The 14,894-nt window shown below is 45.2% G+C and overlaps 1 protein-coding gene and 1 long non-coding RNA gene across 3 annotated transcripts in view; both read right to left on the bottom strand.

The window, feature by feature from the left end:
- The window catches only part of ASIC2 (acid sensing ion channel subunit 2), a 1,138,845-nt gene that overhangs the window by 33,896 nt on the left and 1,090,055 nt on the right, over positions 1–14,894 (bottom strand). The window lies entirely within an intron of this gene.
- Positions 5,951–9,608, bottom strand: LOC129533823 (uncharacterized). Its single transcript, XR_008680195.2, has 3 exons — positions 9,175–9,608; positions 6,645–6,824; positions 5,951–6,309 (listed from the first exon to the last, which is right to left on the bottom strand). It is a non-coding gene; the product is annotated as an uncharacterized lncRNA (long non-coding RNA).

Genomic DNA, 14,894 nt, shown 5'->3' with positions numbered 1-14,894 from the left:
AGGAGTGTCTCTTGTCCCAGGGTGGCTTTTGCCCAGGCTGGGAGTGTGAGTGAGTGGGTGCTGGGTGTGTGTGTGTGGGGAGCTGAATACACGGGAAGCCTGCCCAGCTCTGGCCTCTGCAGCCCGCCTGTCCTCCCCTCCAGCCATGCTCCCCCACCACAACCTTAGCCCTCCATAGCCTCAGAACAGATTTGTTTTCAGCTGACCCAGCACCAAGCTTCAGGGCTTAGCCCTGAATAAAAAAGGAAGGGGATGTCTGTTGAGCCCCTGCATGGGTGGCAACGTGTCAGGGTCTCTGTGTGTGCAGCCTCAGTTAATCCTCACTAATAATTCTCCCTTGAGTGGCAGCTGCAGCAGATTGACAACTCCACGCCCAACACTCCACCAGGGAGGCTGCTGGAGGCTGGGCAGAGGCGTCAGAATGAGCCCCAGTCACCTTCTCCCTTTGGGACACTACTGCAGGGGCAGGGGGCCCACAGGGCAGAACCAACCCCAGAGCCCAGGCTCAAGAGCTGGATGAGTTTCTTCCCTGCACTCGTGATGCTGCATGATTAAGGCTCTGCTGCATCCCTCAGCGCCTGAGATGGCCTCGCAGGAAGCTCTGTGCACACCAAGCAGTTGCCATAAAATTCATCTTTTATTGTCCTCTTCCTGGATCTTTTCAGTGGGGGAATAGTGGATGCTTACAGGCATAAAACATGTGTGGCTTTTATGGGATTCTGCCAGGGTGAAATCTGGGATCCAAACTTTATCTTCTTGACCCCCTTCCCTCTCAGAGTTGAGGGTGAATTCCCTGTCCTCATCCCTAGAAATGCTGCAATCCTTGGCATACTGGGCACATGTCTCACATGGGGCAGAGCTACTTTACAGATCCCTCCCCCCACTTTTTGTTTTTTTTTAGAGACAGGGTCTCTCTGTCACCCAGGCTGTAGTGCAGCAGCACCATCATAGCTCACTGTACCCTCTGTCTCCTAGGCTCAAGCAACCCTCCCACCTTAGCCTCTGAGGTAGCTAGGACTACAGGCACATGCCACCCATGCCTGTCTAATTTTGTTATTTTTTGTAGAGACAGGGTCTCACTATGTTGCTCAGGCTGGTCTCGAATTCCTGGGCTCAAGCAATTCTCCCACCTCAGCCTCCCAAAGTGCTGGGATTACAGGCATGAGCCACTATGCCTGGCCTTACTTTACAGCAAGTAAAGTACTTTCATTTCCACTAAATGATTTCAGTTGTATATGGCTGAGGCTTTCTTTTCCACTAAATGATTTCAGTTGTATATGGCTGAGCCAGTGCTCTAGCCAGCATTGGTTTTAAAGTCTCTGGGGTACGTCATGAAAACTTTGAATGGGAATTGGGCAGATGCTGCCCTTCATAGATGTAATCTTGAATGCTTTGACAATTAGGAAGGACTGCGATGGAAAGATAAATATACCATCTACCTCAGGAGTTCAAAGTCATTTTTATTTGTGATGGACTGAACTGTCTGTCTCTCCTCCCCAAAATTCATATATTGAAGCCCTTACCCCCAGTGTGACCATTTTTGGAGACAGATCCTTTAAGGAGGTAATTAAGGTTAAGCAAGATGATAAGGTTGGAGTCCCTGGTGTCTGTTGAAGAGGAAGACATAGCAGAGCTCTTTCTTTCTCCACGTGAGCACTGAGGAAAGGCCATTTGAGGACACAGCAAGAAGGTGGCTGTTTGCAAGCCTGGAAGAGAGTCCTCACCAGAAACTAACTCTGGCACCCTGATCTCAGACTTTCAGCCTCCAGAAATAAGAGAAGGTAAGTGTCGGTTTTTTAAGGCACTCAACCTGTGGCATTTTGCTATGGCACCTCGAGCTGACTAAGAATCTCTCATCTGTCTCATAGACAGGCACACTTCAGTTTGTGAACCAGTAAAGCCCCATAGCTTCTTGATCACTGCTCACTAGGGCCTCTCGTCCCTGAGGATCATGCCTTAGGAAACTGGGGATGGCCAGCGAGCTCATACTTGAACGTATCTCTCAAGATCAACCTACAGCTAGGAAGAATTTTGATAGTAAAATCCAGGTAAGGGGCTTAATTTCTGGATGGGCCTTGTATGTCCTAATGCATGTTATGGTTATTACTCTCATTTTCCAGAAGAGGAAATTCAGTCAAGAGAGACCACGTCACCTGCTACAGATTACACAGGTGGTGCAGTTGAGTCCTTGAAATCTGCTCCAGGTCTGGAGCCCTGGGCCTTAAAAACCTGACTAGTTTCCCCAGCACTCCCTGGATGGGAGTTCTCCCTGGGTCCTGTGGGCCCATCCCAGGGCCTGGAGTTCCAGCTTGGGTTTGGATCTTTGTCCCTGGTACGGGGGTCTCCCTGTCTGCCTGGACTTTGGGGTGTGGCTGCAGAGAGTGGATTCCCTGTCAATTTCACCTGATAGAGAGGGTCTGGTCCTACGTATTATTTTCTTCCAGGTTTCCCTGCCCTCCTTGCTGGTCCCCATGCACTCTCACCTTTTCATCAGGGGCTCAACCAAGTGACATCAGTTTCCACACAGGATGCCATGTGGGCTTCCAGAAGAGATCATTTGGGGATCACAGAGGCAGGAAGGGGCAGGTGGTGTACCATGTTGTGAAAAGAGCGTGGACTTTGGTATTAGGCATGTCTGGATTCTAATTCTCCGCTGTCCCTTTGTCTGTAGAAGGGGGACAGCAGTACGGCCCCACAGATTTGCTGTTCAGACTGAATGGAATGTCCTAGGAGAGTGTTGGCACAATGGAACACAGTGACTTCTTTGTCAATATTTGGGAGTAGCATGGTGTGGTTAAAAGACTTAGCTGTGTGCCAAAGGTAGACAGTTTGGGGCTGGCTGTCTCATTTATTGGCCCAGTTTCCCTGTCTATAAGCTGGGAATAACAGCTCATATCTCAGTGTTTGAGAATTTCTATGTTTCATCATTTTTTTTTTTTTTTTGAGACGGAGTCTTGCTTTGTCGCCCAGGCTGGAGTGCAGTGGCGCGATCTCGGCTCACTGCAAGTTCCACCTCCCGGGTTCACGCCATTCTTCTGCCTCAGCCTCCCGAGTAGCTGGGACTACAGGCGCCCACTACCACGCCCGGCTAATTTTTTTTTGTATTTTTAGTAGAGACGGGGTTTCACCGTGTTAGCCAGGATGGTCTCAATCTCCTGACCTCGTGATCCGCCCGCCTCGGCCTCCCAAAGTGCTGGGATTACAGGCGTGAGCCACCGCGCCCGGCCTGTTTCATCATTTTAAGATGCATAATTTTCTATATCCTAACACGTCTATAACGTCTTACCATTAATGGCCTCTTAGCATTGTGTTTAGTTTAATTAGTAGTGTTTTTCTTTCCTACTGTCACATGAAATAATATTGACCCTTACAGTTGGAGTTGTTACCTTAGATTTGATGAGATACACAGCAAATGGACTCATGATTGCAAACGGCTCAGTACAGTGCCTGGAACACAGCTGGTGCTCAGTCAATGGCAGCTGTTGTTATTATCGCCTGTAGACCATGAGTAAGTTTTACAAATGTTGTTGAGCCTCGGTTTCCTCATCTGTATAATGGGAATACTTAGCTTTACTTTACAGGGTTACAGGGAGTATTAAATGAGATTAACATATAGACTGAAGCATCTACCGCAGCATTTTGCATAAAACAGGCGCTCCAAAGTGTGCTCCTCTTCCCCAGGACTGCACCAAGAGAAATCCCCCATGCCCCTCACAATTTTGGAATTATGGCAAGGTGGGTGGGACAGGGAAGGGAGGAAGGGGAAAGAGACTCCTCATGCCTGTGCTCTTTTGTGCCACTGGACTATCTGTCTCCTGCTCACTGTTGCCCCCTAGTGGTCCCAAGGATCAGAGCAAGGCTTTTTGAACCAGATGGGAATATTAGGAAAGAAAATGCTATCAGGTAAGCCTGCTCAGCCTGAGGAAGACCTCAACGGAAGACCTGAGCCCAACCTCAGGAACTTCAACTGAGACGATGTAACCTGCTGAACCTTCTGCTGAGGTTTTCTTTATACCTGAACGTGGCCGCTGGGAAATTTTTTCAGATCTCAGATCTAAACCGAGAGGCCATTCCTCAGCTCCCACTCGCCTCTCAAAACACACCTCTATGCTGGAGACGTAGTCACAGAGGGAAAGTTTGGTTGACAAAACGTATTGGCGGCATCCCTTCTCTTGTATGCCCAAGAGACCATGGTCTGGATTGGGATCAGTCAGCCCCAGTATCAAATCCTGGCTCTGGATGACTATGGCCTGTGACATCCTCTCTATAGGCCTCAGTGTCTTTATTGCATGTATAGGGTCTGCCATATAGTCTGTGCTCAAAAATATTAGGTTGCCTACCCCACTTCCCTCTTCCCTAACTCAGGGGCATTGGAAAGAGCACTGGAAGAAATCGTAAGCAATATTGACTTTAACTACAAAATGCTCAGATGTCTTTCCTGCTGCTCTGATGAAGTGGTCTTTGAAGTGAAACATCCCCTGCAAGTCTGTAACATCATAGATGAGCAGATGCAAACTGTTAGACCATGAGGAAATCCCGGGTGCTCACTTTTCAAAGAGGAACAGATAACCTTCATTCAAGCCTGGCTCCTTGAGATTGTTCCATGGCCCATGGCCCTCCTGCTTGGTGGTGGGGAGACTGGCATGTGGAAACACCATGAGAAAGTGTGGCAGGGTAGGGGTGCAGGGAAGGTTGGACTGACACCCTCTGGTCCTGGTGCTTTGCATAGATTAGGTATGAGGTAGGTACTATTGTTATCCCTGCTATGCAGATGAAGAAATTAAGATGGAGACATGAAGAAACTTGCTCATGGTCTCATTGTTGGCTAGTCATGGAGTCAGAATTTAGATTTCAGCAGTCTAATGTTGAAGCCCTGCACTACTATCCTATAGTCCTCATACCAAGGTACCCCTCCTTGTCTAATACCAGATGGTGCCCATTGCCCCTGGATAGACCTTCTTTTCAGAGACCCATTGAGAGATTTCTGTATGTCTCAGGATGCTTTGCCAAGGGTCTCTTTCCCTTTCAGTGGAGGACAGGCTTATCATCACCATTTTACAGATTGAAGACAGACTCGCAAAGGCAAAGTGATTTTCTAGAAATAATTTAGCAGGTCAGAGGTACAGTTTGAATGAGAACCCAAGTCTTTTGAATCCTGGTCCTACCGCACACTGAACCAGCTGTCTCCCAATCCTGTGCCCTGCCCAGCTCTCTTTCTGGGTTACTGTGTGAGGAAGAATATGCTCCCATACACTGCAAGCTAGACCCCTGAATTGACTATCACACTATCCACAGCCCTGTGAATTCAAGTTTTGTCATTTACTGGAAGCTTTACAAAATATTAATAAGCTGATTTACTCCCTGGCATCTTCTTGAGACTCCTGTAGGCAAGCACCTCATTTGGGGACTGGGTTGAGGTTGGAGTCAGATGTTCTAAGCTTGAAATTCATCCTTGCCACCTGCTAGCTTGGTGACCTCGGGCAAGTTAGTGAACTTCTTTGAGTATCAGTTACCTCTGTGTGAAACAGGAATACCATTCTTCATCTTGGAGGGGTTTTATGAGATATAAGAACAGAATCTAGCGCACTGCCTATATGACATATAGAAGGTGGTCAATATAGCAGAGATCTTCATTGGCAAAAGAGGACAGAAAAATTTTGTCTGCCTTAAGAAAATCCAGTCTGTAAAATTCACCCAACCTTGGGTCAGGGCAGACATTATTTCAGTTATTCAAGGATACATGATTTTCACAAAGGGTTTATCCAGGGCCCTTTAAGTGGCAGCTACATGTGCAAGCTGCCATGCCTGTTTACGAATCATTAGCTACTTGACCATGACGGTAGCGGGAAGAGAAAAAGAGCAAAGCCCACATTATGGAAAGCCAGTGCTGGGAGCCACTGACTGCTAGAAATCAAATGGGACTGCAGAAAAAATAGGTCTGAAAGAGGAACCCATGGAAAAGATTTCATTTATAAATACGTATCTCACCCTTGTTCTCAGAAACCCATCCTTCAGTTGTTGCAAGCAAGATATAAACACACAGAGTCAGGCACCCCCAAATGCTTTCCCCTAAACTTTAAAAGCTCGGTGACAGGTGACTGGAATGAGCCTTCACAATGTAAGATGCCAATTACAAAATTGTTAATTCTTCTGGCTGTAATTTATCCTGCTATCCCTTTGGGTAGCTAACAGCTTTGATCATGAGTTGCCCAATCAGCTTATAAGTCTTCTTGATGAGTCACTGTCATTCTCCCCGTCCTTTCTCTGGGCTGCAGTAATTCTTGACAACTGCCTTAGAGCCTCTGTCTCCTGTCGATGCGAGAGGGAAGAGTCATCTATTAGGAGGAGCATGTGGAGAACAGGAAGCTCCTGGCATTGAGGAGCTTGGCAGGTGGAGGATAAAACTCTCTCTTCAGGATAGATAGGGCAGAGGACAGGATGACGGATACAGCCTCTACCCAGTGACCTCCAGGGTATGAGGTCCCTGCTTGTTGGGGTCTTTGGGTCGGGGGTGGCTAGGCAAATCATGCCCACTGAGCTCTAGCGGGTATCCAGAACATCTTCAGTAAGAAAATGCCATGTGCTAACTTGTGAGTTCACTGCACAGATAAACTAGGGCAGTTCTCCAGTATTGGAATTCTCACCTTCTTCCTGGGCTGACTGCTTTTCCCAGCTCTCCTTGAATCTAGGAGAGGCACGTGACTAGTTCTCACCATTGAGATGCGGTAAAATAGAAGTGATGTGGGATCCCTTGACTGAGGCAGTTGAGTAGATGTGCTCTCTCTTTTACCAGTTGATAGCTAAAGAGAGATGAGCCTGAAAACCTAGAGGAGGACAGAGACACCAGTTGAGAGAAGGCTGGGTCCCTGAATGGCAGCATGGAGAACCGCCCCAATGCCAACTGCATTGGATTGCAATGTGAGCAAGAAACACATTCTTATTGTATTAGTGTTAAACCACTCAGATTTAAGGGTTGATTGTCACAACAGTTAGCCTCCCCTGTCTAATACAGGCAATTTTTTATTATTGTAAACAATACTTTATTTAACAGAACTCAAATTATCCAACTCAAGAAAATCCCAGGTGGCCGTCTGTTCTGAGTTAGCACGATGGCTTCTATTAACTAGATAGCACATTGCAATTCACCTCTGATATCTGTTGTATGGAAATTTAGCTTATAACTTGAAGAGCACTAACTGCATGGATTCTTAGTTTTTAGACCTGAAAAATTATTCTTTTTGGGAGTTGGAGGAAAGAACACAGTCTCTTTTAAAAAGGACCTTGGCCCCTTTTCCTTCTCCCTTAGCCTCCACTGGAGGTGTGAAAAGGAGCTACAGATTCCATTTTCCCAAGTCAATGCAAGCATCCCTTCTTCTCTAAGTTGAGGCTAATCATTTCTCTCCAGGACTGTTGCAAGAGCTTCTTAACTGGCCTTTGTCTCATGTATACCCTCCTCCAATCTGACCCCCACCTGATCTTACTAAAATGCAGACTCAATTATATCATCATCCTCTCTGGTAAAATCCAAAATCCTTTTCTTCAGAAGACCCTCTCTGATGGGCCTTCCTACCTCCAGTCTCATCTTCCTGCAAACCATCAGGCTCTTGTAGCCGCTCTGCCTTTACTCTTTTTTTTTTCCTTTATAAGAGGAAGCTTTATTGTTAATTATTTACCTTAATAGTTTCACAAGAAGGGACATATTAATTCAGTTCAACATGATTGGCAGTTAGCAAAATCTAGTGAAGCAAGCGTTTCTGATTGTAAGGATTTAATTTGGATTGTAAGGCTTTTAATACTTAGCCATCTAACACTTCAAACATAATCCAGAATAAATGCATCATCTCCTTCCCTTTCACCACAATGCCGCACCTACCTTTGCTCTCCTGTATCCCTGCCAGGATTGTTCTTTCTGCTTGTCAGCCTGCAACCATCTACCCAGCTTTCAAGGCTCAGTTTGTGCCCCTCTGCCAAGATGCCTTCTCCACCCATTCCCTCTGCTTTTGGATCTTGGTGTTCAGCCTGAGTTTTATCCCAGCACCTGCAACACCACATTGTATTTATTGCCTGACATGCTCATCTCCTGCCAGCCTTTAAGCTTTTTGGGGAGGTAGGTAGGTGACTGATTACTGTTTCCCAGGGCTGGCCCAAATCTGGGGCTCAAATGACTAGACTTCTGGACTCTGTCGCTGCCAAACCAGTTACCAAGGTAACTTTCCCTCCCTGGGCCTCAGTTTCCCCATAAGTAAAATTGGGAGCTTGCTTAGCAAGTGATAGTCCTTGATGGCCTGCCTCTAAGGGCTTTTCCAGTTTCAGCATCCCAGGATTCTATGATTTTACCACTAACATTGTGCAGTCATGTGAGGGAAATCAATACTCAGAGTTTTTCCTGTGTGTGAGCCACAATTCTTCAGAAGACTGTCCTTGGGGGTGCATGTGGCTCTCAGCTTTGCCTGACACCAGAGAGAATTTATCATTAGAGAAAAGCTTATGGTGCAGGTTTAGCAAATGTGGCGTCTCGGGCGTTCCAGCACTTCATTTATCAAGTAAACACGGCTTCGTTATTTAGACTTCAGTCACTTGGCTCATAAACCATCACTCAGATATAAAAACTGGGGTAAGATGTCCTATTTATTGGCCCTGATGAGAAATGGGCATGATCAATTATGCCACGGCATGGGAAGAAAAGCCTTTTGCAGGCTTGCAACTTGTTACACGGTTGCTTTTATTTTAGGGCGTGATGTAGGGCGGGCAGGGGGAATTCTCAACACATTTCATGCCACGCCATTAGCAGGTTCAAGGAGCTCCATCACCATTGGCCACATGGCCTTGGGTCAGTTCCCTCCCCTCCACTCAGCCCATGTCAGCTCCTGGGTCACAGCTCTCCTACATGCATTTCCCAGGGTTGACATTGGGGTGGTTTACCCCTTTCCCAGCACTCCAGGAATACAATGCAGGACAGTCTGTTGTATCTAATGGAGTTACATTCATAGGTTTTACAAGCTCAAAACAGTGAGAATTCATGGTTGTTATGATTCGGGCAACCCCTCCTTGCCAAATGCCTGGCCTGGGATATGTGCGATTTGGCCCTGATGGCTGCATGTGCAGGAATTCCCTGGGTGTCCCCCACTCAGTGCTGGCCACCCAACTCGCTCTGACTCCAGGGAAGCCCTTCACCTCTTAGCTCAGTTGCCACCTTTTCCTCTCCTGCTCCAGGACTCCTCGTTCCTCAACTGTCACTTCTGGTTACCAAGGGCCTCTGGGGTCAGCCAGCCTTCCGAGAACTTCCTGCTCCCCCGTCTGCTTCACATTCCTATGTTATGGCTGAATTTTCTGATGAGCCTCTCATGCCCTGCCTCTTCCCGGAAGCTTTTCTGACTCGTCCTTCCGCTTGTCCTGCTCTGTCAGTCAGGCTGGAGTGTAGTGGCATGATCATAGCTCACTGTAAGCTCAAACTCCAGGGCTTAAGCGATCTTTCCTTTGGCAGTGTATTTCTACTAAGAAACCTCAAGTCCAGGGCTTGGCGTCTGATTTTTATATTCAGGACACCCTTTCTTTTTTTAATTCAGGAAATTCGCAAGTTAAATTGAATCCCAGATGGCACTGTTTGAGCCTTTCTGCCCTTGGCCTCTCTTCACGGGAATCATAAGAAAAGCGACTGTGCCATGTTCTCTCAGTCTTGTCTCCTCCGTGATAAATGGTGGAATTAATTGAATAGCAGAGCTGGATCACCCAGGGCAGTGGTTGTCAACCGCACTCTGCGTCAGAATCACCTGGGAATACTTTTATAAATCACAGAAGCCCTGGACTCAGCCCTAAGATTAGAATTCAGTTGTTTCTGGCATGGACTCCAAGTACTAGTATTTTTCGAAAACTTCCTAGAGGATTCTCATGCTGGAGCTAGGTTGAGAACCGTTCATCTAGTCCAACCTATTTGACAGATGGGAAAACTGAGATCCAGAAAGGCCAAGTGATTTGCCTCTGGTCATGCAGTTGGCTGCAGAGGTGGGGCTAGGCTTCAGTTTTCTGGGGTATCTTTGGATTCCTCATTCAAAGACCCAATCAGCCCACTCCACTGAGATTTTGCTGTAGCCACAGGTGGACACACCAACACACCCAAAGATACACGGCTGAGTGTGTGTGTATGAAATTCACTCTGTATTGGAAAATCCAGGCAGAAATTAACAATAGAACTTGGAAATGAATCAAAGTGAAAGTGTCCAAGTTAAAAATGGACATGCTTAATGCTGTTTGCTTGATCATAACCCCTGACAGTTTGGGGTTGGGGGAAGATAGCCCCTTCCCAGCCACCCCCCTCCCTGGCCCAATAGGATTCAGCCTTCTTTAGGGAATGGACACAGGTTGAGCCATGCTGGGACTCTCTGTGAACCTTTTCCAAGCTCCTTATACCCTGATGTCAGAGAGCCTGACATCCCCACTGTAATGTGCTGGGTGTTCAGGGCTGGTAGCCTAGGACGCTCTATAAAGTTTACTGGCCAACGAATGAATGACTCACCAGGAATCGATACAGTTCCCATCTGGGATTGCTCTTAGAAAGAAATTAATGCGCAGAATAGGCTATTAAATTATGTAGGAATGTAATACCCCATTGAACTGGTGTCTTCAAGCAAGTGAGCTGCTGTCATCAGAAGGAGCTGAGCACGTTTTCAGCTCTTCTCCAGCCACCCAGGGTTTCCTTCTGAAGCCAGAGAGGGGTTCACATATGCTGTCACTTGCATTATCTCTCAAAGCTACTGACCATCTGTTGAGAGGCCCAGGCCACATTGTACTTCGGTCTCTCTAGATTTTGAACTTGCCTATTTATTTACTTCCACAGCATCAACAGGCCCAGTGTGAATGGTGTGTGTATGTATGTGTGTGAGTGTGTGTGTTTAAGGAGGCGGGAAGGGAGTGGAAGCCGCAGCAGAGATGAGCTAAATTAGGGCTGTCTGCTATAATATTAGGGCCCTGGGCACTGAATGGCAAGAGGATCTGCATTACAGGGAGGCTTGTTAGAAATGCAGATTCCTGGGCCTCACCTTGAGAGAGTCCCATGCAGTTGGTGTGGGGTGAGGTCCAGGAATGCATTTAACCTGCTTCCCAGCTGCCTCTAACACACACTGGAGTTGGAGTACTTCATTCTATACTTCAAATTCTATACTAGCTTAGGAAAACTTCATTCTATACTTCAAATATTATTGTGGTAAGGAGCAGTGTGAAATCACCCCCTCTGAACCTCCATACCTGAGCTATAAATCAAGGGGAAGGACTTGATGATCTTTAGGTCTCTTCTATCTCTATGTGCTTGTCATTTTCCTAACTGTCCAGGGAGGTGGACATGAACATGATGACTGGAAGCCAATGCAAGAGTTTTAAGATGCTGGATAACATCTTTGCAGGGCTGGCTTTGTTGTGATGACTGACTATCAAACCCCAGAGTCTTCCAAGGTTTTTCTGGGCAGAGGAACTGCCCTTTCTGGAACAACCCTCCAGAGAATGGAGGAAAGAACATTTCTAAGCAGAAGCCCAGTGATTCTGGGTTGAACTGCCTGGAAACCCCGTGGAATGGTTCTGGTTGAGGCTTTGCCTCCAGGGCTGACCTCCAGGGCAGGAAGTTCTGGGGAGGAGCTATGGCTGAGATCCTCAGTGGTTAAGTCAGCCCAGTCACATAGAACAGTCATATAGTCATAGGCCAGCCCACCTCCAGAGGCCATCAGAGTCAGCACACTTCTACTGGCATTAGAGGTGGGGCATTTGGAAGGGCACAGAGGACTGAGGCTGAACCTGCACAGATTCTGGATGAAGTTGGGTGTGCCTCCCTTTACAAATTCGAGTTTCCCAGTAAAAGTTAAGCATACATCTTTTTAATACATTGATGAAAGTCTATTTTCAGGGAACTACATATTAAAAAAAAAAAAGGCATGCATGCCAGATGCCCTCTGTATAGCCATGAAAGTCCCTGTACCATGGAATGGCAATTAACGAGGAAATTAATTTTGACCAGGAGATAATATAAGTGATTGAACTTTTACAGAGCATTTTCATATACACAAGCTTATTTATCCTGATAATAACCCCTGGGAGGTAGGTAAGGCAGGCTGGTAAACCGAGGCACAGCTGTTCAATGATAGACCTGAAGTTGGAACTTGGGCCTCCTTTGTCAATGCTCAGAGGTGAGGCCGACTGAAAAAGGATGGGAGATTTGTTTGGTAAGAGTAGATTTCCACGGGTTGTTATTTTTTTAGCAAGCCAACTCTTAAGAGTGATTGAAAATACCTTTACTTCATTAATCTACATGCAATTTTCTACCACTGTTTTTTCTCCCTTCTGAGAAGTCAAAAAAAAAAAAAAAAAACAAAACCCAAAACAACAACAAAAAACACCAAACATCTTTTTGCTTCTTATCACTTCACTTTGACGGAGCTCAGCTCATAATACAATTCTACTGCTGGCAGGCCCTGGTTTTTCTTGTCTATGACTGTCAGCTGTCCAGTAACCATCTATCTTCCTTTCGGCCCCTACTCTCTCTTCTCTTTTTTACATGAAAATCTTTGGGAAAATACATTTGGCAATATTTTTTTCAAGAGCCTTGCAAATGCTCATTACCCCGATGCAGTCATCTCACCTTTCCAGAAACCAGCGTAAGGAAAGAATTAAAATTAGCCTAATAAAATAATCTCAAAGCTCTATGCACAAAGATGTTCAGCAGAATATTATTTATAATAGCAAAAACAGATAAAGCAATTCAAGTGTTCAACAATAGAGAGATGATAAGTAAATTATATGTCTGTTTGATAGAAATATTATGCAATCGTTAAAATGATGGACATGGAGGGTACGTTGGATCAAGGAAATGACACTTCCAACATAATGTTGAACAGAGAGGAGCACCTGCTCATAATGTATGGTTATGGCTCTAAAAAAACCAAAACCCAAAAACCAAACCCACAAAACCATATGCGGAAAAAGATAACTGAAAAACTGTTTTGAAGTATTAAACTCAGGATGTCTTTATATATATATATATTTTTATTATACTTTAAGTTCTAGGGTACGTGTGCACAACGTGCAGGTTTGTTACATATGTATACATGTGCCATGTTGGTGTGCTGCACCCATTAACTCATCATTTACATTAGATATCTCTCCTAATGCTATCCCTCCCCACTCCCCCAACCCCACAACAGGCCCCAGTGTGTGATGTTCCCCTTCCTGTGTCCAAGTGTTCTCATTATTCAGTTCCCACCTATGAGTGAGAACATGTGGTGTTTGGTTTTTTTGTCCTTGCAATAGTTTCCTGAGAATGATGGTTTCCAGCTTCATCCATGTCCCTACAAAGGACATGAACTCATCCTTTTTTATGGCTGCATGGTATTCCATGGTGTATATATGCCACATTTTCTTAATCCAGTCTATCGTTGATGGACATTTGGGTTGGTTCCAAGTCTTTGCTATTGTGAATAGTGCTGCAATAAACATACGTGTGCATGTGTCTTTATAGCAGCATGATTTATATTCCTTTGGGTATATACCCAGTAATGGGATGGCTGGGTCAAATGGTATTTCTAGTTCTAGATCCCTGAGGAATCACCACACTGTCTTCCACAATGGTTGAACTAGTTTACAGTCCCATCAACAGTGTAAAAGTCTTCCTGTTTCTCCACATCCTCTCCAGCACCTGTTGTTCCCTGACTTTTTAATGATCACCATTCTAACTGGTGTGAGATGATATCTGGTTATGGTTTTGATTTGCATTTCTCTGATGGCCAGTGATGGTGAGCATTTTTTATGTGTCTGTTGGCAGCATCAATGTCTTCTTCTGAGAAGTGTCTGTTCATATCCTTTGCCCACTTTTTGATGGGGTTGTTTGTTTTTTTTCTTGTAAATTTGTTTGAGTTCTTTATAGATTCTGGATATTAGCCTTTTGTCAGATGAGTAGATTGCAAAAATTTTTTCCCATTCTGTAGGTTGTCTGTTCACTCTGATGGTAGTTTCTTTTGCTGTGCAGAAGCTCTGTAGTTTAATTAGATCCCATGTGTCAATTTTGGCTTTTGTAGCCATTGCTTTTGGTGTTTTAGACATGACGTCCTTGCCCATGCCTATGTCCTGAATGGTATTGCCTAGGTTTTCTTCTAGGGTTTTTATGGTTTTAGGTCTAACATTTAAGTCTTTAATCCATCTTGAATTAATTTTTGTATAAGGTGTAAGGAAGGGATCCAGTTTCAGCTTTCTACGTATGGCTAGCCAGTTTTCCCAGCACCATTTGTTGAATAGGGAATCCTTTCCCCATTTCTTGTTTTTGTAAGGTTTGTCAAAGATGAAATAGTGTAGATGTGTGGTATTATTTCTGAGGGCTCTGTTCTGTTCCGTTGGTCTATATCTCTGTTTTGGTACAAGTACCATGCTGTTTTGGTTACTGTAGCCTTGTAGTATAGTTTGCAGTTGGGTAGAGTGATGCCTCCAGCTTTGTTCTTTTGGTTTAGGATTGACTTGGCAATGCAGGCTCTTTTTTGGTTCCATATGAACTTTAAAGTAGTTTTTTCCAATTCTGTGAAGAAAGTCATTGGTGGCTTGATGGGGATGGCATTGAATCTATAAATTACCTTGGGCAGTATGGCCATTTTCACGATATTGATTCTTCCTATCCATGAGCATGGAATGTTCTTCCATTTGTTTTTGTCCTCTTTTATTTCATTGAGCAGTGGTTTGTAGTTCTCCTTGAAAAGGTCCTTCTCATCCCTTGTAAGTTGTATTCCTAGGTATTTTATTGTCTTTGAAGCAACTGTGAATGGGAGTTCATTCATGATTTGGCTCTCTGTCTGTCTGTTATTGGTGTATAAGAATGCTTGTAATTTTTGCATATTGATTTTGTATCCTGAGACTTTGCTGAAGTTGCT

The sequence above is a fragment of the Gorilla gorilla genome, chromosome 4, assembly GCF_029281585.2.
Source record: "Gorilla gorilla gorilla isolate KB3781 chromosome 4, NHGRI_mGorGor1-v2.1_pri, whole genome shotgun sequence".
Lineage (NCBI taxonomy): Eukaryota > Metazoa > Chordata > Mammalia > Primates > Hominidae > Gorilla > Gorilla gorilla.
Note: the sequence above shows the minus strand (reverse complement) of the source record. Positions and strands in the feature narration are given on the sequence as shown.